General features: G+C 40.9%; 1 protein-coding gene and 1 long non-coding RNA gene across 3 annotated transcripts in view; one reads left to right on the top strand and one right to left on the bottom strand.

Annotated features, from left to right (window-relative positions):
- The window catches only part of MAML2 (mastermind like transcriptional coactivator 2), a 348,649-nt gene that overhangs the window by 215,248 nt on the left and 110,071 nt on the right, over positions 1-23,330 (bottom strand). The window lies entirely within an intron of this gene.
- On the top strand, positions 7,324-16,286 carry LOC124504672 (uncharacterized). Its single transcript, XR_006960499.1, has 2 exons — positions 7,324-8,759; positions 11,805-16,286. It is a non-coding gene; the product is annotated as an uncharacterized LOC124504672 (long non-coding RNA).

Below are 23,330 nucleotides of genomic sequence, written 5' to 3'. Positions count from 1 at the left end.
GAGAGGAAATGTGCTCAAGTTCATACAACTGGTTAGTAGCAGGGAGGTAACAAGGACCCAGGTCTCCTGGCTCCCTGCCATGGTGGGCCTTGGAGGCTTTACATGTTAGAGGTAATGTCAGATGCACCTAAATTGAATCAGTTTCTTTCCCTGTCTCATCATGGATCTACTATATTTCATTTCTTTTTATCCTTCATTTTCTTGCATTGATTAGCGGGCCTCTCAAAATTGGCATCAATTAAATTCTTAAGAATCAGAAGCTCAAATCCTTAAATCTGTTACTAAGCAGTAAACTTCAGTAATGTGTTTTTCACTCTACTATTTGTGGTAGCCTGTACTTTCCTGGTGTGATTTCTTTTTATATAATGTGTGAATTTTACAGTATGATGTCAACATGGTGAAATGCATAACCATATGGTTGCCACATAATTGAATGCTCCAATCTGTGAATTGTTCTTTGAGCAATTACTGTAGTGACCTAATTGTTGCCATTTATTGTTTTGTTAGTAACGATTATTCAGAATACTCAGAGTAGTTGACCCTTGAGCTACGCAAATTTGAACTGTGAGTGTCCACTTATATGTAGACTTTTTTTTTATAAGTACAGAAAAGTACTATAAATGTATTTCTCTCCCTTATGATTTTCTTAATAATATTTTCTTTTCTCCAGTTTATTGTGAAAATATAGTATATAATACATATACAAAGCTGTGTCAATCAACTGTTTATGTTATCAGTCAGTATTTTTTTTTTAACATTTACTTATTTTTGAGAAGGAGAGCACGAGCAGGAGAGGGGCAGAGGGAGAGGGGGACAGAGGATCCCAAGTGGGTTCCGTGCTGACAATAGAGGGCCTGATGCAGGGCTCGAACTCACAAACCATGAGACCATGACCTAAGCCAAAGTCAGATGCTAACCAACTGAGCCATCCGGGCACCCCATCAATCAGTATTCTAGTTAACAGTGGGCCATAAGTAGTCAAGCTTGGGAGGGAGTCAAAAATTGTATATGAATTTCAACTGTGTGGAGTGTCAGTGTCCTTAACCCTTGTGCTATTCAAGGGTCAACTGTACTTTAATACAACAGGCCACCAATATATTTCATTCACTCACTTCTACATGACTGTGTGAACTCTCAGGGACCATCCTCATGGCCTTCACAGAATGCTTGGTATATTGTACATACTCCATAGCTGTTTCATCATTAAACATACATATAGGGTCTAATGTCTAGTATATTTCAGGCACTGAATTTGGGATACAAATATAAATAAGACATGGTCACTCCCTTCAAGAGGCTCAAGCTCAGTCTAATTCAGTGTTACCAATTTTTATTGACCTACACTCTATGTCCAAGGACCAGGCTGGTGAAGACATGGTAACGAGTAAAAGTCAATGATTCATGTTGCCTAGACTAGAGTCTGTGACACGTGGTATGGCTCACAGGCTGAATTTCCTTGGAAAGCTGGATGACGCCTCATAATAGCCCAAATGTCACTGCCCCTGAGAGGCTGTATTCTACTTTTCTAATTTACAGGCTGATGGGGAGAAGTCATCTTGCCATGAGAACCCCAAACAGCCGAACACTGAGGTCTTGATCCCTAGAAGAAAATAAAGCTGCATTTTGTTTTTGATCCTTCACGTGTTTTGTTCACGGTTTTCCATGTAAACCCACAGCAGAAGACTTTTACACATTTAAGAAGAAATAAGGTTTTCCTATGCGCTTAAAGAAAAATTGATACCTTTGGCAATTAAGTACCTTGTATGAACTTTATGGTTCTAAATACCTGCTTTCATTTGTGTTTTGATGGAACTAATATTCATTATTGAGCAGGTTAAGCTATAAAGGTTTTTATCACTTAATCTTTTCCTTAATATTTTCAAAATGGTTTGTGAGCATAGCTTATATGTCATTAAAAGCTTATTTCAGGCAAAATGGATAATTTCAGTGACTGATGAGTATCAATATAAGAGAAAAGTAAATAATTTTGCTGAAATTGCCAGAAGGCCAAGAGTTATCAGGTAATGCATATCATAGTGTCCTCTGTAGACAGAGAGAAAAAGAATGTAGATGTTTTCTTCTTCTCTTCTTGTCTGCAAACACCACACGCAAATATAGTCAACTACTATGCAAAGTAAAGACTGCCTTGGCTGTGGATTTGGGAGCAACTCTGCTACTCCATAATACTGTTTATCAACTACTTCAGACGTTTCTGGAAATAATGGAGGTATAAAAAGGAACACTGGAAAAACATATGGTTTTAAAGAGATCTTCTTAAAATCCTAACTTCGGTGAATGAAAGACAAAAATTATATAGACCATGAAGTGTTATGAGGATAAAAAAAAAAAGGGCAGGCAAAGATATCATCCAACCTCCTGAAAAAACACAGTAAATCTGAACCATAACATTCTTTCAAGGTAACTTAAGGAAAGATGTTAAATCTGTTTCCCCTTTTGTTTTCATGAAAGAGATTTACTCTGCTCTCAATAAAGGGACTTGTTTTCCTGTAACTGTACCAGTTAGATTTCTCTGTTGTAATCTGGAAATCTATGGCTTTGAGGTGCTCTAAGCATTTCTCTTTTTGCTGTGTAAGGCTGTGCTGCAAAGGACTATTTCAATTATATGCTGGCCCAACTTTTCAGCCCCTTAAAGGTTACTGGGCAAATTCCATCCAAAACTTCAATATAATGTTAAAGTTACTATTTAAAGTCAATGTACAGTACTCTCTTAGACTCAGGGACTCTTGGTTCTAGTGGTTCTTGGCTTATGCTCACAGCTCCCCAAATTGGTTAGTAAGTTGTGGTCACCTTCATGATATTGTTTCATCCTTAAATGAAGTTGGCTATAAACAAGATTCAGCCAATAGGTATCGCATATACTAAACTGATCATAGATTGTGCCATCTACCTCACTGCCGGGGGCTGCCCCTTTATATGCAGTCACACAGAGGTGGCCTTGGGTGAGGGCGAGTCCTGGCTTGCCAGGCAATACGGATCTCCTCTGCTGCTCTGCCTGCTGGGTGGTTTGGCTGCCTCAGGATACGCCGCTGTATTTAACTCTTCAGAGCAGTCCTGAACTCCGCTTTACTATGTGGTGCTTAACTGCTGACCCTTAAAAACTGTCCAGGCCCTATGTGCTTGGTTGTAAATAAATTAATGATGACCGTAAAATACAACAAATTCCACACCAACTGATCCAAGGACTTTGAACCTTGCCATTATCGAATAGAGAAGTTACTTTCAGGATTTTCTTATTTTTTTAAAGTTGATGTCCTGATTGTATAAGCATATATAGTCATCACTAAATAGATGCCTCTCTGTTACAGAGGCAACAAAGAACATTTTTTTTTTAAAGCCCCACTTCCTCCCCAGGAAATGGTGTATGCTCAGAGAGGAAGTTGTCTTCCTGTTTTCTCCATATTAGCACACTTGCAAGGTTTTTTCTGAGCTTCCAAACTCAAAGTCTCCATCTTATGGAACAAGCTCCTCTTAACAACTGGCCACATTTTTACTGAGGTGATTAAAAAAAAAAGATTTATTTCCCAAAAATCATAACAAGCATTATTAGCCTAATGTGTTGTCTACTATATTAGACTTCCCTACTCCAATGTGCATCTCATTCGATGTATAGTAAGGGCCCTGGATGCATTCTCTGGGATTATTTTGTCAACATCTTTTGCAAAATACATCAACTCTTAGTTTCCCAATTATGAAACAAACTTGACAGAGCACCTGCTTTTTATTATGTCAGTGTTTTGGGATACAAACTCAGTGTGCCTGGCACCCAAGAATGAAATATAATTCAAGAACGTTTTGTACATTCTGCTCTAAAATTTTAGCATTTCAGTACTGATGTCTGGGGCTATTAAAAAAAGCCATTTGGAAACAAACAAAAGTCATTTTTCCCCCTTCTCTTGAGTTTTTTCAGTCACTTAAGGAGTTTGTGTTTTGTGTATTTCACTAGTTGATACTTGAAGTAACAAAGTGTAGATAAACCTGAGAATCAAGGCAGGCCTCGGTCAAGATGATATTTTAAATGATGAAGTTTGAGTTTGGTAACTTTTCCTGTTGTCTTTTTCATTGTTGCCTCTGTATCACCACTTTGTTGACAACTAGCGTGTCAATTATCCATTAAGTCAAGGTTGTTTTTCAAAGATGGTCCAGAAGACCATCTAAATTAGAATTATCAAAGCGCTTGTTAAAAATGCAGATTCCTGGGTCTCATCCCAGACCCATCAAATCAGAATCTTTGTGAGTATGCCTGGGAATCTGCATTTTGATAGCTGCCCATTTGATTACTTAGGGGTGTGGCAAAGACAAAAGTGGTCACCTCTCCCAAAGATACTTACTTGTTAATAGTGAGCAACCAAAGACCTGAAGTTCTTTAAAACCTACAGCTTTGTTGTTGTTGTTGTTGTTGTTGTTGTTGTCAGGGTCAAAGTCTTCTGGGACAAGGGAATTTTTTCCCATGTCCCACAAATCTTATAATTAAGGCAGTTCCATCTTTACCTACTATTCATAAATTGAACTCTGGGTGTCAAATGTCAAGAAAAAATTGGCATTCTTTATTGGCAGCCTGTAATATACCATGATGGGCAGATATTCTGAAGATAATTAGCCTGGGAAAAGGCATTATAAAATCTGCAGGCTCTTTTAATTGTAATTATTTTGAGTACATTTATGCTTGAACACTGCCCACAGAACTCACTATCAATTATTTTTTTTTTCCTTACCCTCCAGCAGGAAACAATTTCCCACATCAAGTAACAGACCTCAAAATCTCACACTATGCTTTAAAAATATATTAGTGGTCATTCCTGGTAATTGTCCAATTTTAAAGAAATAGCTTTTCTTACATTTCTGTCCAAGAAAGAGGTCTAGGTCCATTTTATAGTACGTGTTCAAGACTTTGATAGAAAAGCAGACTTCAAAGCAAAGTAAAAGGATGCAATTAGACAACCCATGGTTAACTATACCTAAGTAACTGTTAACTATACCTCACTTGGACGATTCTCAATGAATTTTCTCCGTTCTTCTCAATAATGATAACGATACCGTAGCATTTTAGATGTGTCAAAACACAGTTTATACAAATTTATCAAATGGTTTATCAAATTACCTACTAATTAGTATAACATCAAGATGATTGAAAGGCATTTATCCATTTAACCAGACGACCAGGGCTATTGTTTGTTTTGCCCTCCTACACGTTGCTCAACCTTTCTAAGACTCATTTTACTCATATTTAAACAAGAGTGATAATAAGAACTGCATCAAAGAGATATCAGGAGGACTAAGTGATGTGTGTGAAGTACTTAGCACAGCATACAAGAAGCACCCGATAATGTTAGTACAGGCATACCTTGGAGATATTGCAGGTTTGGTTCCTTACCACTGCGATAAAATGAGCATCACAATCAAGCAACTCAAATGAAATTTTTAGTTTCCCAGTGCGTATAAAAGTTATCTTTATGCTGTACTGTAGTCTACTAAGTGTGCAATAGCACTGTGTCTAAAAAATGTACACACTTTAACTTAAAAATAATTTATTGTTTAAAAATGCTAATCATCACCTGAGCTTTCAGGCAGTTGTAGTCACTGGTCCCAGATCACCATAACAAATATAATAATAATGAAAAAGTTTGAAATCTTGTGAGAATTAACAAAACATGACACAGGGGCATGAAGTTAGCAAATGCTGTTGGAGAAGTGGCACCAACAGACTTGCTCCAAGCAGGGTTGCCACAAACCTTCGATTTGCAAAGACATGCATTCCAGGTGAAGCACGATCAAACAAGGTAGGCCTGTATAATTGTTATTATTGTTTTCTTATCTCTGGGCATCGTGTTAGACAATTAAATACATACTATGATACTTTTATAACACCAACACATGGATGTATCGATCAACTTCTGATACTGTTTTACACTATAGCAATACGTAAATACAATTGGTTTAATTGAGTTTAGAAATTCTTTTGTCTCTGCCTTTTCTAAAGCATCTTATATGCCCTACTTCCTCAAACTGCCCATGATGCTGACTTCATTCTTTTTTTTTTTTTTTTCAACGTTTTTATTTTTTTGGGACAGAGAGAGACAGAGCATGAACGGGGGAGGGGCAGAGAGAGAGGGAGACACAGAATCGGAAACAGGCTCCAGGCTCTGAGCCATCAGCCCAGAGCCTGACGCGGGGCTCGAACTCACGGACCGCGAGATCGTGACCTGGCTGAAGTCGGACGCTTAACCGACTGCGCCACCCAGGCGCCCCGATGCTGACATCATTCTATCTATTGACTGGAATATATCTAGCTTTATAATCATCTATCTTTGTAGATAGAAATTTGGAGTCAGATTAGCTTATGTATAATGATTCCTTTTTAAGACAATTTAAGTGAATTAAAGTCAAATAAACTTTAGGGAGGCCTGAAAGTGGCTCAAAGTCATACTGGTCCCCAAATATTTAGGAAATCCTAATTCTAAACTGTTAACATCTTGATGTGATACCAAGACCATTTACAAAGGCTCTTTTTGTTAATTAGTTTGTGGGGTGCTAAGTGAGTTATTTAGTAATGATTATCAATAGTTAAATATTTCACTGTGAAAATAGAATAATAAATAATACTCCTCTGGTCTTAATAACAGTCACAAGTGCATTCATTCAACAAATACTAAAGTCCTTCTGTGCATAAAGGATCATCCAATGTGTTGGGGTCTTTAAAACATTGTGATCCAATCTGACGAGCTCCAAGTCTTGTTGGGGAGCGACAGAGAAAAAGATTTGATAATATAAAGTTATCAATAAAGGGCCATGAATGCAGAGAAGAGGGATTAGAAATCTAAAAAGACTTTCTTTTTTAAATTAAATTAATTAATTTTATTTAATTAATTAATTTAAATTCAAGTTAGTTGACATACAGTGTAGTATTGCTTCTAGAAGTAGAACCCACTGATTCATCACTTACATATAACACCCAGTGCTCACCCAACAAGTGCCCTCCTTCATGCCCATCACCCATTTAGCTCATCACCGCACCCACTTCCCATCTTGCAACCTCTAGTTTGTTCTGTATTTAGTCCTAACTTTCCAGGACTTAAGGGCAAGTCCTAAGAAAGGGGAAAAGGAGAGGTACAGCAGGGGCTTTGAGATGGAAATCACATAGCTCTTATAGGGCAAACGCACAGGGAAATAGGGCAAGTTAATTATTGTGAATGGAACACAGTGGCCTCCAGGGTACCTCATGGAGAGGATGGAAAGAGGTTGGAGTTCTAATCCAGGAAACTCTCTCTCTCTCTCTCTCTCTCTCTTCTGTAGGCAATGAAGATCTAGCAAAATATGTCTAACAGAAGATCAACAAAGATAAATTTTGGTTTTGAAATTATCTTTTGCAGAATACAGAATGCAAATTAGGTAGAACAGAGAGAATGAGGCCACAGAGGAACTTAGAAGGGTATCATGATGACACAGGAAGAAAAAAGATGAGGGCTGAACTAAGACATCTGCATTAGAGATGAGAAAGGGATCCAGACTCAAGACAAATCCCAAGATAAAACAAAGATGACTTGGATGCTAGATGGATATGGAGCATGTGCTAGGGGTTGAGAATAACATCCAACAGACAGAGGAAAATAGTGTATATGTGTGCGTGTGTGTGTGTGTATGTGCGCGTGTGTGAGAGAGACAGACAGACAGACAGAGACAGATAGAACAGGGGGGACTAGCAAGGATGTTCAGAGACGTTCAAGGGGTGCCTGGATATGGCAGCTAAAAGAGAGTGCTGATGGGAAAGAACATGGATTTAGAAGTCACTATCAGATAGATGTAACCGAGGACACGAGCTCGTATCTGATCACCCATAGGGAGAGCAAGAAGAAGGAAGAGAGAAGACCAAGGGCAGATCCCCAAGGAACACTAACATTTAAGGATTTAGTGGGAGAAGAGAATCAAGCAAAGAAGGAGCAAGCAGAGCAGAATGATCTGGAAGGAGCCAGAAGTGGCGACCTGGAAGGAGCCAGAAGACTTCCCAGGAAGCAGAGCCTGCCGTTGTCTTGAGAGACAAGGCTGCTACCAAGGAGTTAACTCACTGTCGTTCACCGCTCTTTCACAATCTCCAGAAGTGCTAGCAGAATGAGAACGTTCCCATGATAGAGATGGCAGAAGAGGGGAAGAGAGAAGGAACAAGGGGCTTAGATAACTCATAAATGAGTCATCAGCCCATAAACAAGAAAGAGTCAGCAATATGACCATGCCTGCTGAAATAAAGGAGGAAAAAGAGCTCTCAATTTTGAGAAAGTGTCCCTAAGAATTGAGACAGTGTGGTAATTTAAACAGTAGCTCTGGAACCCCCTGCAAGCACACTGGTATACCTCAGTAAGTCTTTGTTGATGGATGAACTTGGGTAAGTCACTACCAGCGGGGGTGCCTCAGTTTCTTTATGTTATAATTAGAGGGAGTGGTCCCTTTGGTCCTCACAACCATCCTAGGTGGTGGAAACGAATTTGCGCCCATTTGACAGATGAGGTAACCAAGATACCGAGTATTTAGGAGATTTGTCCAGACAGGTGGTAAGTAGCCAAGCTAAATTTCAAATTTGAGCTTTTCTATCCATCAAACTCACGCTCTGTTTCCCATTGGGACTCTCAGAACTTTCAAAGGACTTAAATATTCTTCATTTTTCCCCCTTTATATGTGAAGCTATGAAGAAAGCTGCTTAGGAGTTACTGTCTCCACAACAGGCAAAGTAATTGAGGATCTGCCTACAAGTAAGTATGTGCCAGAAATGGGGTGTCCTAAAACAAAAGTCTACTAATTCTTCTCCCCTTTAGGGCCTTTTAAAGGTCACTGAATATATTACATTAACAAACCTTAACTCTGAGACCAAAATTAACATCTTGGAAAGAAACTACTGTTACTCTTAAAACTGTATAAAATATCTTTCCTTTCTAGAAATTACAGCACCATGGAAATGAATCATCTGAGATTCTGTCTTAAGAAGTATAGATGGCAGTTTAAGTATAGCTCTCTAAAAAGAAGCAGCTTTTCCTCCATCATCTTACTAGTTAATCTTCCTGGGAACAGGCTGATATTTACTCATCCCAAGAGAGAGTTGAATTGTCTGGACTCCAAAAGATACCAAGGATAAGGTTTTAAGTTCCCCACTATTAGTCATCACATGGAGAAAAGTGACAGAGCTCTTTACAGATGCATTGCTTTTTCTTTGCCCTTAAAATGGCAGTTGAAACAACATTCAATGGATTTAAATTAGGAAATGTCAGTAAAGAATGCTCTCCCTTCCTTAAAAGTGATCGGTTCCCCGGGTAAGATGTGAAATACTTTGTGGTCTCTAGACGACAGGATCAGATAGGCGAACAATGCACTCGAGAGCTTTGCAAAGAAACATTAGACAAAATAGATCAGGTTAAAGTGGACACAAACGCCCAACAGCAAATTCTAATTATTTTCATTCCTAGCCTTGAAACAAAGAGACAATTTAAAAAATATATACATACGTATAGAGTGTGTATATATACGTGTATACACAGTGAAGGTATTTCTCCTTCATTTGATTTACTATTGATGCTCAGAATTTCTCTGTAGCATAGTACATAAGCAGACTAATAACTGAATAATAAAAAATGAATCCTTTTTAAGGCGCATTTCCTGCCTAGGTCTTTTAAGGCCATGCCCAAGTTATTCTGGTAAACTGATGTTGTGGATGAAACACAGGTTTCCGAGTCCAGAAATTATGGGTTTTAATTCCAGCACCCCCATTTCTAGGTGTCTAGATCCTAGACAAGCTACTGAACTTTTCTGAGCTTCAGTTTTGAAAAAGTCTGTGAAAAGGAAAAAAGAGCACTAACTTTTTGGGTTCTTAGGAGGATTAAATGTGATAAGGGATGTTACAGCCTCTGGAAACATTAGCTCTCATTTTCCTCTATGGGTTCCTATTCTTTCTGTGAAAGCATACACCAAAATAGGACGCAGTTGTGAATGTTGGTAAGCCATGAACTCAGTTCCAAGGCAGAAGGTTTAAATAACCAAGAAAACTCCAGGAATTGTTGATGCAGCTATCTTCCAGATGAGAAATGCTCACAGTCATGGGGAACACACTGTACACTTGCTTCTAGATCCTTGGCCGAAATTTCTGTCTTGAATAGCAGTGGTTGGCTACCCACGCTACCCTCTAAAGGCGGCTATATTTTAGTAGCTGTCAAATAGCTGATGCATGCTAAAAACTACAGAAAGTTGCCTCTTCCTCCTTAAATTCTTTTTTTTTTTAATTTTTAAATGTTTATTTATGTTTGAGAGAGAGACACACACAGAGACAGAGCTCAAGCAGGGGAGGGGCAGAGAGGGAGGGAGACATAGAATCCAAAGTAGGCTCCAGGCTTCGAGCTGTCAGCACAGAGCCCAACGCAGGGCTCGAACTCACGAATGGTGAGATCATGACCTGAGCCAAAATCAGACGCTTAATTGACCGAGCCACCCAGGCATCCCAGCTCTTTAAGTTAATTGCATCCATGTGCACAGAAATGACCCAAATAAATATGCTTTAACCTTTCAGGATAACTGAGATTTTGAACTCAGGTCCAGTTTAGAAGTAGAGGCTGAAGATTTTCAAAGAATTGTGTGCCTTTTGAAGTCAGGTACGGGTTTCCTTCTCTAGAGAATCTTGGATAATCGAGCTTGGGTCTCGCTGTTCCCTCATTGCCTTTGCTTCACCAATCAGAAAGACCTAGCCTATAAGAGACATGCCTCCATGTGCCTCTTTTCTCTCCTAGGAGCTAAGAAAAGCTGCCCCAGGACCTGCTGCTTGTAGCTCATGAAATCATGAGTCATTTGTGTAGCAAAATGATTCGCCACGTATGTCTGTACAAAGTTGAAAAGGGGATGGGCTGAAGATGGGGCAATTCAAGTGCAGAAATAAATGCTCTAGGAGGGGCACGGGCTCCTTAAGATGCTGGAACAGGATACTGGGTTCACAGTTCTTGGGTCCTCAGCATTACCATCCTCCTAAGCAACACGTCTTCCTGAAGCCTTATAGCCTCATGATAGCAGCATATGACACAGAACATTTCGGGTCACAGAGTGCTCTCTCTTCCACTTCCTGTTGTTTTTACTTGTGTGCTTTGTTTCTTGTTTTCAAAGGTATTTACTACCACCTCTATTAGCTGTTCCTAAATGAGCCACTGGTCAGTGATTCCTCTGGTGAATACACATTGTTATTCTGTCTTCGGGGATGAGGAAATCTGAGGGAGGAAATGGTCAGTGGCCTTTTCGGCGTGGTGCAGAAAGGTGGAAGCAGACTGTCTCAGTGAGCAGTTCACTGACTGGCCCACTGAACCTTGCTGCCACCTGGACATGCCCGGCTCCCCACCCCCCACACTTCCGCCTCCACACCTGCTGCCGAACATGGCCCAGCTGCACCATCAGCCCTGGGCTGCCTGGGCTCCTGCCTGCTGCTCCCTCCACTCAGCCCATTGCTTTTCACCCTTGAACCTTCTATCCTCCATAATCAAACGGCATTTCCAAATCCAGAAACTGAAAAGCCATGGGTTTCAGAACACACGAAGGCAATGAGGATGCTTTCTAGCTTTGAGCTTTAGGACAAAAGGGACTCGGGGAAATATTTCATAAAATTATAAAAGAAGAACAGGAAAGTTCAAGGCTAACACAAGTACTGCATATAGTGAGGCAGAGTTACATACTCAATTTGCTAAAAAAAAAATATTTAGCATCATCTTTGCAGATCCGTGTGTATCCAGTCCCCAAGAACACCACAGACAATGTCTGTGAATTCCTTTTAGGCATGCCTCCTAGGGCAGAGGAAGAAGGTGTAAAACTAGATACTGGAAGAAGAGCCCGCTGTTGCCTAGAATGAAGAATGGGAAGAATTTAACCTACTTTTCAACATGAAGCCTTCACTCATTCTTGGCCTTCTCTTTGTCATCTGTCTCGACTTCTCTGTCCTAAGGTCTATGTCCCCAGTGGACCTACCAGGAAGAGGGGCCACTGCCTTATTCCATCTAAATGCCTCTGTCAAAGCCCACTGCGAATTTTACCTTCTCCACGAAACCTTCCTGCCGAATTTGACTCTCGCTGCTCTCAACTATTACGGTATTTATTGCTGGTGCATTAAGTTCAGAGCTTTGTAATTTAGATGCCGTGCGTGGCTATGTCTCTGGCACTGTATTTGTCTCAACTCTTCCCCCACCCCCACAGTGTCCAGGCCAACGGCACATTCCAGTTACCCATTTGCTGAACAAATGTTTATTGATCATCCATGTGTGCCTTGTATCATATTCCATTATGAGAATAAAAAGCGGAAAAAGACACAGTTCTTGGTCTCAATGAGATAGGAAAGCAGAGAAACAACTCACCGGAATCCAGTGTTCTGTGCTTTCTCCTGCAGAGTATGAACACAAGGCTAAAGGCTAAAGCGACACAGTGGAGGGGCACTCAAGTCTAGGTGATCCTGGGGAGCAGAGGTCAGAAGGTGATTTTTGAATTAAGTTTTGAAGAATAAGCCGACGTTCAGCAGGGAGACAAAAGGGCAGAGGGGAATCCCAGCAGGGACGGGAAGATATGCAAACGTGAACAGGCATACAGGGGGCCATGTAGTGAAGTGTGCAGGGAATTGCAGGTATGCCTGGAGACCAGGGAATGTGAGAGCAAGCTGGTGGGGGTGTGGAATGAAGAGCCCGACTAGTACCCTGTTTAAACAGATGCATGAATGCACCCAACATAGTCACTTTACTCATTGCTTATTACGTTATATTGCTCTTCCTCTTAAAATATGAGAATTCACTTAGCTATTTTACAATTTGTCAGTCCGTACCTCTATGTCATTGAAATACTTCCCTTGGTCCCAGGAAAGCCAGTGAAGGGGAGTGAGAATGTTCATTCTCTGCACATACTACAGTATTCTACAAACACAAGTGCACTGTCCACCTAAAGACTAAGCCATCGTACGTCACGACGATGTTATGCCAGGGTGCTGACGGTACAGGTCACACGGCGCTAAGTGCTGCCCTGCACTGTTCCCACTCAGGGCACAGTTAGTAGTTAGGCTCTGTGAGATGCCATATTTAAAGCTGATGCTTTGATCCAAAGAACACCATCCACTGACAACGTATTCCAGCATCTCCCCTCACTGCTTCCATGGTTCCCTTCCAATTTTACAGACCCAACCTTTACGTCCTCTCTTCTTGAAGGTAAGAATATGACAGGTCAGAGACGATAGCAGGAGTGGACGAGGGTGAATAATGGCTGGCAACTTTCCAGGTGATTACAGCGCTGAGAACATGTCGCCCTAATGGAGTGCTATATCTTTTGATAACCTCTGCCTGCTTCAGATACGTTACAAACATGAGACTTAACTATGTAGCCACTGCATTAATTTATGCATCGATTTCTTGACTGCTCATTCTTAGAGGTATTAACCCAGTGTAATTCAGTACTTCCTTGGTAAGCCTTCCATAGGAAGATTAAAACAATTTTAGCGATTATAAACTATCTAGGTTTAGCAGATGCTGGTACTCTATGGGATTGTGACCTGAAAGGATTTATGTCTAAACGTGATTTAAAGTCTCTCCGTCTCCAAGACTTCATTTTACCTTTCATGCTTTCCAGTCTCTCAAAGTGCATTATTTCTCTTTAGAATAGTTTATCTTACTTAATAATTACACGCGAGATAGATGTTAAATAGGTAAATATATTTGCTTTCTGCATTTAGTGTGTTTGTATTAATTTCGGATTGTTTTGGAAATTGCACTAGAAAAAAAAAATGTTTCAGTCTGCCTTCTGCATTTTTCCACAGCAGTGTCAGTGACAGAAGGCAGCTGCAGCATTGACTTTAACTTGGTTTAAAGGCTGATATTTGACTCCAACTTTAAAAACGATCGTCGTTCTTAAAATTTAATCTGAAGGCATATGCCTCCTCAGCGAACCCCACTTAATTATCATCTTTAATGGGGGCATTACTCGGAAATCCACTTTTCAGCATGTCCTTTTTTATCCTCAGGGTACATGTCCTGAAATGTATTTTTCTCTTGATGCAGAGTAAACGAGTTACTTGGGTCAACCCTGACCATTATTTTAAGGGCAGGATTTCTTGAATGAATATGCCAGGTATAAAAACAGATTTTATATCGGTTCCACAAGATTATCTTGTGATGCAACTCTTTTTCTGCTCCATTGGTTTCATGTTAATAGGGAACACATCTCATGGGGGTGTGTAGCCCTATGACGCTTGTTCTTTTTTTTCTTTCCTGTTTTTTTTAAAGCCGATTTGATGTTTTCAGTCAGAGTAGTATCTTCATATGCCAAATAAATTCAGATCTCAGAATTTTTCCCCCAGTTTCTATCGGAATACAGTTTTCAGAAAAATACAGAGGTCTGATGAAATTTGAATTTTGATAAACAACAAACACCTTTTTTTTAGTATAAGTGTATCCCCTTCAAACCTTGGGACATACTTGTACTAAAAGATTACTTGTTGTTTATCTGAAATTCAAATTTAACTGGGCCTCCTGTATTTGTATTTGCTAAATCTGGCAATTCCGTATCTGGGGGCAGTTGAATTATGATCAGCATTACATTATCTCCAGATTGCAGGTCTGCAAAATCCCCAAGGGACCATTCTTTTCATGGGTATGTGCAAAAGTGGAGATTGTTCCACAGGCCATTCCCAGAGGCTCCATGGAGCCATCTGGTTTGGGGTCTCATGGATCTAGACACTGGAGATTAACCAGTCCCTCCTTTAAAGAACGTTTAAAAGCTTTAAAGCAACAAAAATAATGCCCTTCACATAGTGGGCACTCAATGTATTTACTTCTGTTGATATCTTTAGTGTTCATTAGCGCCAGGCAAGATGAGGAAGATGATAAAATAGGACCTCTTACAAACAGCTCCTAAGTAACCCTCAGTTCTCAATCCAAGCACTGCCGGTTCTTCGGACACCAGACGTAAATTCTACCTTGTTTGAGAGGACTTCTCACACAACCTCAGACATGAGTCCTCCGCCACCCACCTCTCTAGCATTTATCATTTATTCCACTCGTTTGGCGTTTCACATGTCCTGCTTAACATTTTAACCAAACTTTCATTTACAAATGCCCCGAGGAAAAAAATGTAGATAGCGGTAGCAAAGCGCTGTGATTTACAGCATGAGTCCCGGAGTCTCCGTGCTGGTCTCAAATGCTGTTCTGCCCCTTCTCGGCTTTGTAACATCTCACAGACACATCCGCTAAGCCTCAGTTAATTATTTTTATCCCTCAAGAAAACGGGGTTAATAATACCTCCTAGTATTGTTGTATTGAATGAGATAATGGGTAACTCTTGGCAAACACTGAATGGTGGTGGGTAATTACCATCACCATCATCATCATCATCATCATCATCAGCCTCATCACGTTATCTTTCTTGAATCCACACTCCCTCCAGTATCTCTTATCAGGCCCTATGTGAACTGACTGAAGAATCACGCTGGAGAGCTGGTAGAGACTCCAAATTCCCAGCTGCACTTGTGCTGAAAAGCACTGTCTGGAGACAGATGAGCGAGTCTCACTCGTTCTGCAAGGTAGCGATTTCACTTGCTTAATTCTCGATTTCTCTGTACTCCTTGAAACCTACACATTTAAACCACGGCCTTGTGTTCTGCTTGGGATTATGTGAGAAGCAGGAAAACTTTAACTGCCTTACAGATTTGTTTCCTTAGTGGCACCAGCCCGGGGAGCCCTCCTGGGACTCGTGTCACCACACACTTCCTGCCTTACCCTTTATTATTTGCTGCCTCTTGATTTTTCTCTCAGTCATCAGTGAGGAAGTTGCATAACTTAAAAGCTAAGTGGGAGCTGCTTTCCTGTAATCTGTAGTCATACATATTCTTTTTCCTTAGGGTAACTTTTAAAAGAAACGTCATGCAAAGTGCTCTTCTGAATGAAAACTGACTTTTTTTGGCATCTGGAGCATGTGCTAGATTGGGTTTTCAACATCTTATGTCCACATACAGTACAATCAATAGAGTCACTTGGAGAAACAGTATGGTTTTCTTAATATCGGGACATGTTAAGAAAAAAAAAAGCACAAAATACACGTTTCCATGACTTCCTCTGAGTTCTCTACTGGCTTTTTCCAAAGATCAAATTCGTAATCCTTAGCATAAAAAATAAAGAAATGAAAGAAAAAAGCATTTTGGGTCATGCGTTCATCATCGGCATAACACTTTCAAAACTATAATCTCACGGAAGTTTCTGGCAGAAACCCACTCATCTTTGTATCAGGACCCAGCACCTTTTTTGTCACAGGTACCCAACAATATCTGTTGAGCCAACTAATGAACAAGTATTTACTGAGCACTTAGGAGATGCATTGCCCACTTGTGGTATAGTGTTAGTATCACTGTGATCATTAGTAAATAATGATATCAAGCCAGTGGCATAAACTGTGGGGGTCTGGGTGACAGAGTTTACATTGTCTGATCGTTTAGAATTCACAGCAATCGGCCTTGCCCTTCCCATTGTTAGCCCCAGAGAACAACACGTTCCCACGTTCCCACCTATCTTGTTTTTATTGATTAACCACTTTAAATTCATTCTGAACCCATCAAGGCTCAGAAACGGCCCTGGGCCTTTCCTTCTCTGGTATCCAAGGCGGCCCCATGAGCCCGAGCCCGATCCTGCAGGCTTCGGCCTGGCCCATCTGTTCTGGAGCCCCTGTCATCTTGGGAACAGTGCAACACTGTGGAGGCCAGGCTGTACCCAAGGTTAGAGACCCCGCCTTTAAAATTGCTAGTCTGGGAAAAGCGGGAAATACTGTTTCAATTAGAAGGATAAAACATGGACAGCCATGAACCACTTAAGAAGTTGCATACTACTTGTCTTTAACCACAAAACCAAAATCACCATTTAGCTCTGCTTCTGCACAGCATAGGGAAGATCTGAGTGGCAGCCCAGTTGAGCTATTTCTTTTCCTATTTATTTATTTATTTATTTATTTAATACTGTTCTCTGGCCCTGATTCTGCTATTGAAGGCTTCCAAAGTCTCAGGGTACTTCCGTGTTAATAGAAAACAAGGAACCATGGCCACATTTGCAGATGGGAATATGGAAGAACCAGGTCCGTATACCTAGGAGCCCGTCGCTTGGACAGCAGGAATGAGTGAGGTTTCCAGAACTGCTTTTCAGGTGTTTCCATTCTTGACTGGTTTTCATTCCCTTTTTCCAATGTGTCATTCCCTTGTGTTTCACCTCATTTCCTCCCAGTTTCCGTCTCTACTTGGTCCCGTATTCGTTTGGATCCTCGTAATCTCCCTTTTTCTCCTGGTACAATCTGGTGACTTTATTGAAAGCAGACTGTTTCATAATGAGAAATGTTCACAGGTAAAGTCTTCCTGCTGGCAGCCTCTCCCTGCAGTACCCACCCCCTGACCTGTAGTCTCACTGTTGTAAACTGAAGAGTGCTGAGTCACGTGTGAACGATGCTCAAGGAACCACGCCAGCCATGGCGCCTTAGTCTTGCACCCAAGAGAAACACCAGCACGACTGTCACACACATTTGGAATTGAGCGCTCAGTGCTGCACAGCGTCACGAGTCATTCCAAGCCTCTGCTCTTGTGAGCATCTCTGTTCAGGCCCCAGTGGGGATGCGTCTGCATACCTCCTGCTCCGTGTCAAAATATATTCAAGCTGTGCACATTTGAATAAAGTTCCATTTCACTTTTAATCCTTTAAAATCTAAAGTTTAGATCACTATGGTCAACAGAAAACAAGTTACATGAAAATCTTTGTTGTGACAGCAAGACTAGGGATTTGGAGAAATGAAGGCAAATAAATAAATTTTATAGATTAATCAATCATTTACTAGTTGTGTATAACCTAATTTTATTGTTCATGGAAACATCACCAACTCCCCAACAGAATATCCAGGCATGCACAATAATAAGTCAATTCAGTCATCAGATATTTTGTTGACTTTCAGTCATAAAAAAACCATAGTTTTCCATATATTTTTCCATTTTGTAATTATGCACATATATTTGTCAAGGTAGGAAGATAGGGAATATTTAACTGTTTGTTAGCCTGATTTATAATTTTTAAATATTTAGACATATGGTACATTGGTTTCCATCTGTCTTGCTCTGAGCCCTGCAAATGTTTAGGGATGGGTCTGCTCAGGTATTTTCCTTTTGTTGTAGCTTACAAAGCTTACAAGACAGCTTACTCTCCTTTTGAACTATTTCCTTTTGGTGATTGGTTTAGGTACAACAGAACTGGATCCCCCCCCCCCCGCCCACCCCAGCAATTTATTGTATGTTTTCAATAAGTAGTTTGGTTCACAGGTAGGGATAAAAAAGTAAGAGCCAAGAATACCGAGTTCTTTGGGTCTCATAATTAGTTTTCCAAACCATTTCTTGGCAACCCATGTGTACTCTTCGACACATTCCCAACATTTTATTCATAATATATTAAGGGAAGAGTTACACATGTGTGTTAAGAACATGGAGTTTTGGAGTCAGACAAGCCTAGATTTGAATTTTAACTCCACAGCTCACTAGCAGGTGATTTATTTCAACAATTCGATCTTTAGTTTCTTGATCAGTGAAAGGTGATGAAAATACCTACATCCATAAGGTCGCACCGAGGACTAGAGATAACACATGTAAAATGCTCACCACACAGTAAGCATAAATAGTTACTATTATTGAAATGACCACATTTTAATTCTCGAAGTATCAGTCTGCTCATTCATTCAATAATCCTCCTGTTCAAAACCCTTTGGCAGCTCTCCGCTGCCCAGAGTGTACCTTCTCATCGCTTGCACCTTCTTGACTCCAGCCTACCAGTCTTAAATTCCCGCATTCCTCTCGGCTGTGGCCATCCCGGGAGACCTCCATGTTCCGTCCTCTATGTCCTTACAACCACAGTCCCATCTGTTTGGATGGCCTCTCATCATTTTAGGCCCAGTTCAAAGGGCACTTCTTGTAAGAAGCCTTCTCATTTACCAGTGTCAATTAACTTTCTTCTCCTTGCAGTCCCAGAGCCCAGGCTCTGTGGCTGTATTAGAAAACCCATTACCATGAGCTTGATATTGTATCAAATTTGCAGTCTGCGTCCATCATGTCTGCTCTACGGTCAGTTTCTTTGAGATAGATTGTCTCTTTTTTAAACACTCCCTTCCCACAGGCATGTAACATAGTACTTGGTACAAAATAGATGTTCTTAATTTGTTTAAATTTGAATTTGTTGAGATCTACTTCAGTGGTGTCAGAGGTATTGAAGGTATTATTTCGATTCTTCAAGTACTGGTGATTCTTGTTCTCATGACTACGAGATTTTGTAAAAAATGGCATGACTTACACTTTGTAAAACAATTTGCTAATTTCCAGGAAAAGCACTTTGTCTAAAAGCACTTCTTATTGACAAATGGAACATTGTGATATATTGTGCCACTTAAGAAAAGCATGCAATTCATGCTAATATGTTGGAGAGATTTCAATATTTAGATATTTCAAATGTCCACTACTTCTCTGATACTCCTCCCTTCCAAGGTAGGGCCTAATTAACCTCCTTTTGAATGGCTTGACTTAATGAATCACTTGTACTTTAAGGAATCAAATAAAGCAGATGTGATAGCATGCAAGTTAGGAAACCATATCACAAAAGGGGTCTCCCTTGGATCATTCGCTCTGGGGGAAGCCAACTGCCGTGTCATGAGGACAGCCAGGCTGTTCTGCAGAGAGACCCATGTGGTGGGGTCTCCTGCCTCTTGTCATGAGCGAGCTTGGAAGCAGATCCTCCAGCCCTACTCAAGTTTTCAGGTGACTGCAGCCCCAGCAGAGACCCCTGACTGCCACCTTATGGGAAATCCCGAGCCAGAACTATCCAGCTAACCTGTTCCCAGATTCCTAACTCTCAGAAAACGTGAGATAAAAAATGTCACTTGTTTCGGGCTGCTAAATTTGGAGGCAATTTATTTTTCAGAATAGGTAACTGATACAAATACTATAGAAGTACTATGAGCATTCTCATTGGAAATAGTCATGGTTTTAAATCTGTGATCATTAATTTCTAAAAGTAGCAAGAGGATTAGAGGCGGTTACCAAAAGTCGTGATCTGGAACCCACCTCTGACTAACAGCAGTGGACATGACTGTCATTCATTTTGTCAATTGGTCATTTCATAAGTACTCATTAAAATGTCTGCTATCAGGCAATCACTGTTTTAAGCCTTGGAAATGCAAAGATAAATACGATAGCGAGCATGTTTTTATTTACTTCTTTAAGTTTATTTATTTATTTTGTGACAGAAAGGGGGGAGGGGCCAGGAGAGAGGGAGAGAGAGAATCCTAGGATGGCTCCGTGCTGTCAGCACAAAGCCCAATGCAGGGCTCGACCTCACGAACTGTGAGATCATGACCTGAGCTGAAATCAGGAGTCAGACGCTTAACTGACTAAGTCACCCAGGCCCCCCAGGAGCGTGTTTTTAAAGGTGTCGTATTCCTGTGTTCTCCACAATCTCATCTACCACAGATAATAAAAAGATTGGTGTCAGTCTGTGGAGCCCTACATAATTGTGTGCAAAGTTATTTAAGAATTATTTCATGTATTCATTTATTTATTTTTAAGTAAACTCTATGTGGGGCTTAAACCCATGACCCCAAAATCAAGAGTTGCATGTTCTACTGACTGGGTCGGCCAGGCACCCCCTAAGAATTATTTTGCGTGATGAAAAAAGAATACGGGAAGAATTGGGGAAAAGTCTCTGGGCCAGTTACAATCTTAGCAGGTAGAGTTCCAAATAATGCCAGGCCTGACAAACAGCTTCAGGCTTTTAAGCCAAAGACAGTCGTCTCAGGGGTGTGTGACAAATGGAATTTCGTGAAATGGTGTGTCTGCCTATGGTCTATCACACATAGGAGCAATCACTGTCAATAATGCTATCCTTGGGGATGAAGGACAGTGACATCAATGGCAAGAAAAATATTCCATTAGTAAAACATCCCCTAATTAATACTAATCTGTTCCCTGGAAAAGCTGCTTTAGAGGAAAGATTTTTTTTCCCTCACATGCTAAACTGCCGAGCATTAATTTGGAAAATTTTCCATTTAGTTTCAAGTAATATTAAAAAGCTTCACTTAGCAAAAATTAAAAGTGAATCTATCTCTCAGCTCATATAAAATAGAAAGATAAGATGTTTTTTACAGGCAATGTCAATTCCTAAATGAGCATATCAATTAAAAACAACTAAATTCTATCATTGTCTGGATTGACCTATCTATTCTTTCGCTTTTATATGACAATGTATTTATTAAATATCTAATTGCATGTAATCTTAGAAACTGTAATGTAACAAATAGCGACAAAAAATGTGGCTCTTGTTTCTCTAAAACCTTCAAAGCCAAGTCCAAAAAAAAAAAAAAATAGCAGAAGACAAACAAATTAAAAATGTATAAAGAACTGGGGCACCTGGGTGGCTTAGTCGGTTGAACGGCCAACTTTGGGTCAGGTCAAGATCTCGTGGTTCACGAGTTCAAGCCCCGTGTTGGGCCCTGTGCTGACAGCTCAGAGCCTGGAGCTTGCTTAGGATTCTGTGTGTGTCTCTCTCTCTCTCTCTGCCCCTCTCCTGCTCACTCTCTCTCTCTCTCTCTCTCTCAAAAAAAAATCATAAACATTAAAAAATTAAAAAAAAATGTATTAAAGAACAGTGAGAATGTCTTCATATCAATTCATCTGGGAAACAGTAAGAAATTTTAGGTTCAGTTGAGCAATAGGAAGCAAAATAAATGTGACAAACCAGCAGTTTACATTATCCGTCAATAAGCATTCGCAGAATCAGTAATATGTCAACTGTCACCAGCCTCAGGGCTCTGGTGCCTGCTAGCTTCCTGCTCCCCAGCCTGTGTTCCTCTCCAGCTAGTCATCCGCCTTTGGTTCTTCAGATCTGAAAGGGTAAGTCTTTCTCAGCAAAGTTCTCCTTGACTCCCCAAAACAATATCCCATTTTCTTAGTATGCACACCTTTCCTTAATATCACGTATCCCAGTTCATGGTTCCCTTACAAAGTGGGATATGCTCACCCCAACGCCTAACTGTTCTCTTGGCCCTACCATCTTTCCGTCGTGTTCCTTGTGACTGTGAGCAGTTAGAGATGTATGTGATTATTTCGTGACCATTATGTCTCAGCCACAGCTAGATCCTAAGTTGCATGCCAAGACTCCAGAGCAGGAGGTCTCCTTTCTTATCCTCCTCAATTAGCCCAGTGCCTGGCACGCTGTTGTTACGCAACACCTGGGCGAATATGTGAACAAATGAAGAAGTGAGCAGAACGGTGTGTGTTCAGGGTCGGAACTCTGAAGTTAAAGCCATTTGAAGTTAAACAAAGGCCATTCTCTCACTATCCAGTTATGTGACCTTTGGCACGATGTTGTCCTCTCCTTGTGGGTAAAATGGAGAGGAGAATAGTGTCCTCACGTGGGTGTCGTGAGTTTACATGAGAACATGCCCACCACGTGTGTCGCTTGATAACCTGGTGTTGAGCAAGCGCTTCTTGTTGCTGTTGCCGCTGGTTCTGCCTCCACTGAATGAAATCATTATAAACTCACTTGTCCGGGCTCCCTTCTTGCGGAGGAAGGCAGAGGAGAAAGGACTCAATGAGAGCATCTCTGCGAGGCTTCTGGACAGCCTCGTCTCAGTCACCTTTGGCTTCCTGTCACTTTTTGCTGCCTGGCTCACTCCTCGTGGCATAAGCTAATTTCATCCACCCCTCCCAGCCACCGCCAGGTTTCGTTGTCAGTTCCCTGCAACTCTTTGTGGATACAGCTCTCTAGTTTATTTGACTTTCATCCTTCATGACAGCACCCGGTTGCTAGGACTTGGCACCATTTCTCTGAAGGGAAATGAATTCCCGTTCAAAATGATTTCACTTTCCTAACTTCCAAACGCTGTCCCCCAGAACAACCGTGTTCCCCCTGACTTTCCTCTCAGGATGACTTCATGCCCCAACGACAACAGTGTGTGACAAGAAAAGGGATGGCCGCCGTCCCCCTCTCCCTTGGGACATTTTAGCTTTGGGGACAAGTGGTTTTAGTCGCTGACGCTGAGGAAGGCCTCCTGCAAAAAGAGAGCTGCATGCTCAGTCAGCCGGACCAGACCAGACCAGACAAGCCTGACTTGCCTGAAGGTCCTGGCTCCTGGACCCTCACTGTATTTATAAGTCTTAACAGTGTAACTGTGAATTCCATTCTGGTGATGTTGCTTCTGGCTGGCAGATGGCCATGGTTTCCAGTCGTTCACAAGCAATTCTGAGGCCTGCTGATATGGGCATCGAAAGCACT

Source organism: Lynx rufus, unplaced genomic scaffold (assembly GCF_022079265.1).
Source record: "Lynx rufus isolate CCGP_SWC_20201006 ecotype Redwood Valley unplaced genomic scaffold, mLynRuf1.p SCAF_9, whole genome shotgun sequence".
In the NCBI taxonomy this organism is placed as follows: domain Eukaryota; kingdom Metazoa; phylum Chordata; class Mammalia; order Carnivora; family Felidae; genus Lynx; species Lynx rufus.
This window is presented reverse-complemented; position numbering and strand designations above follow the sequence as displayed.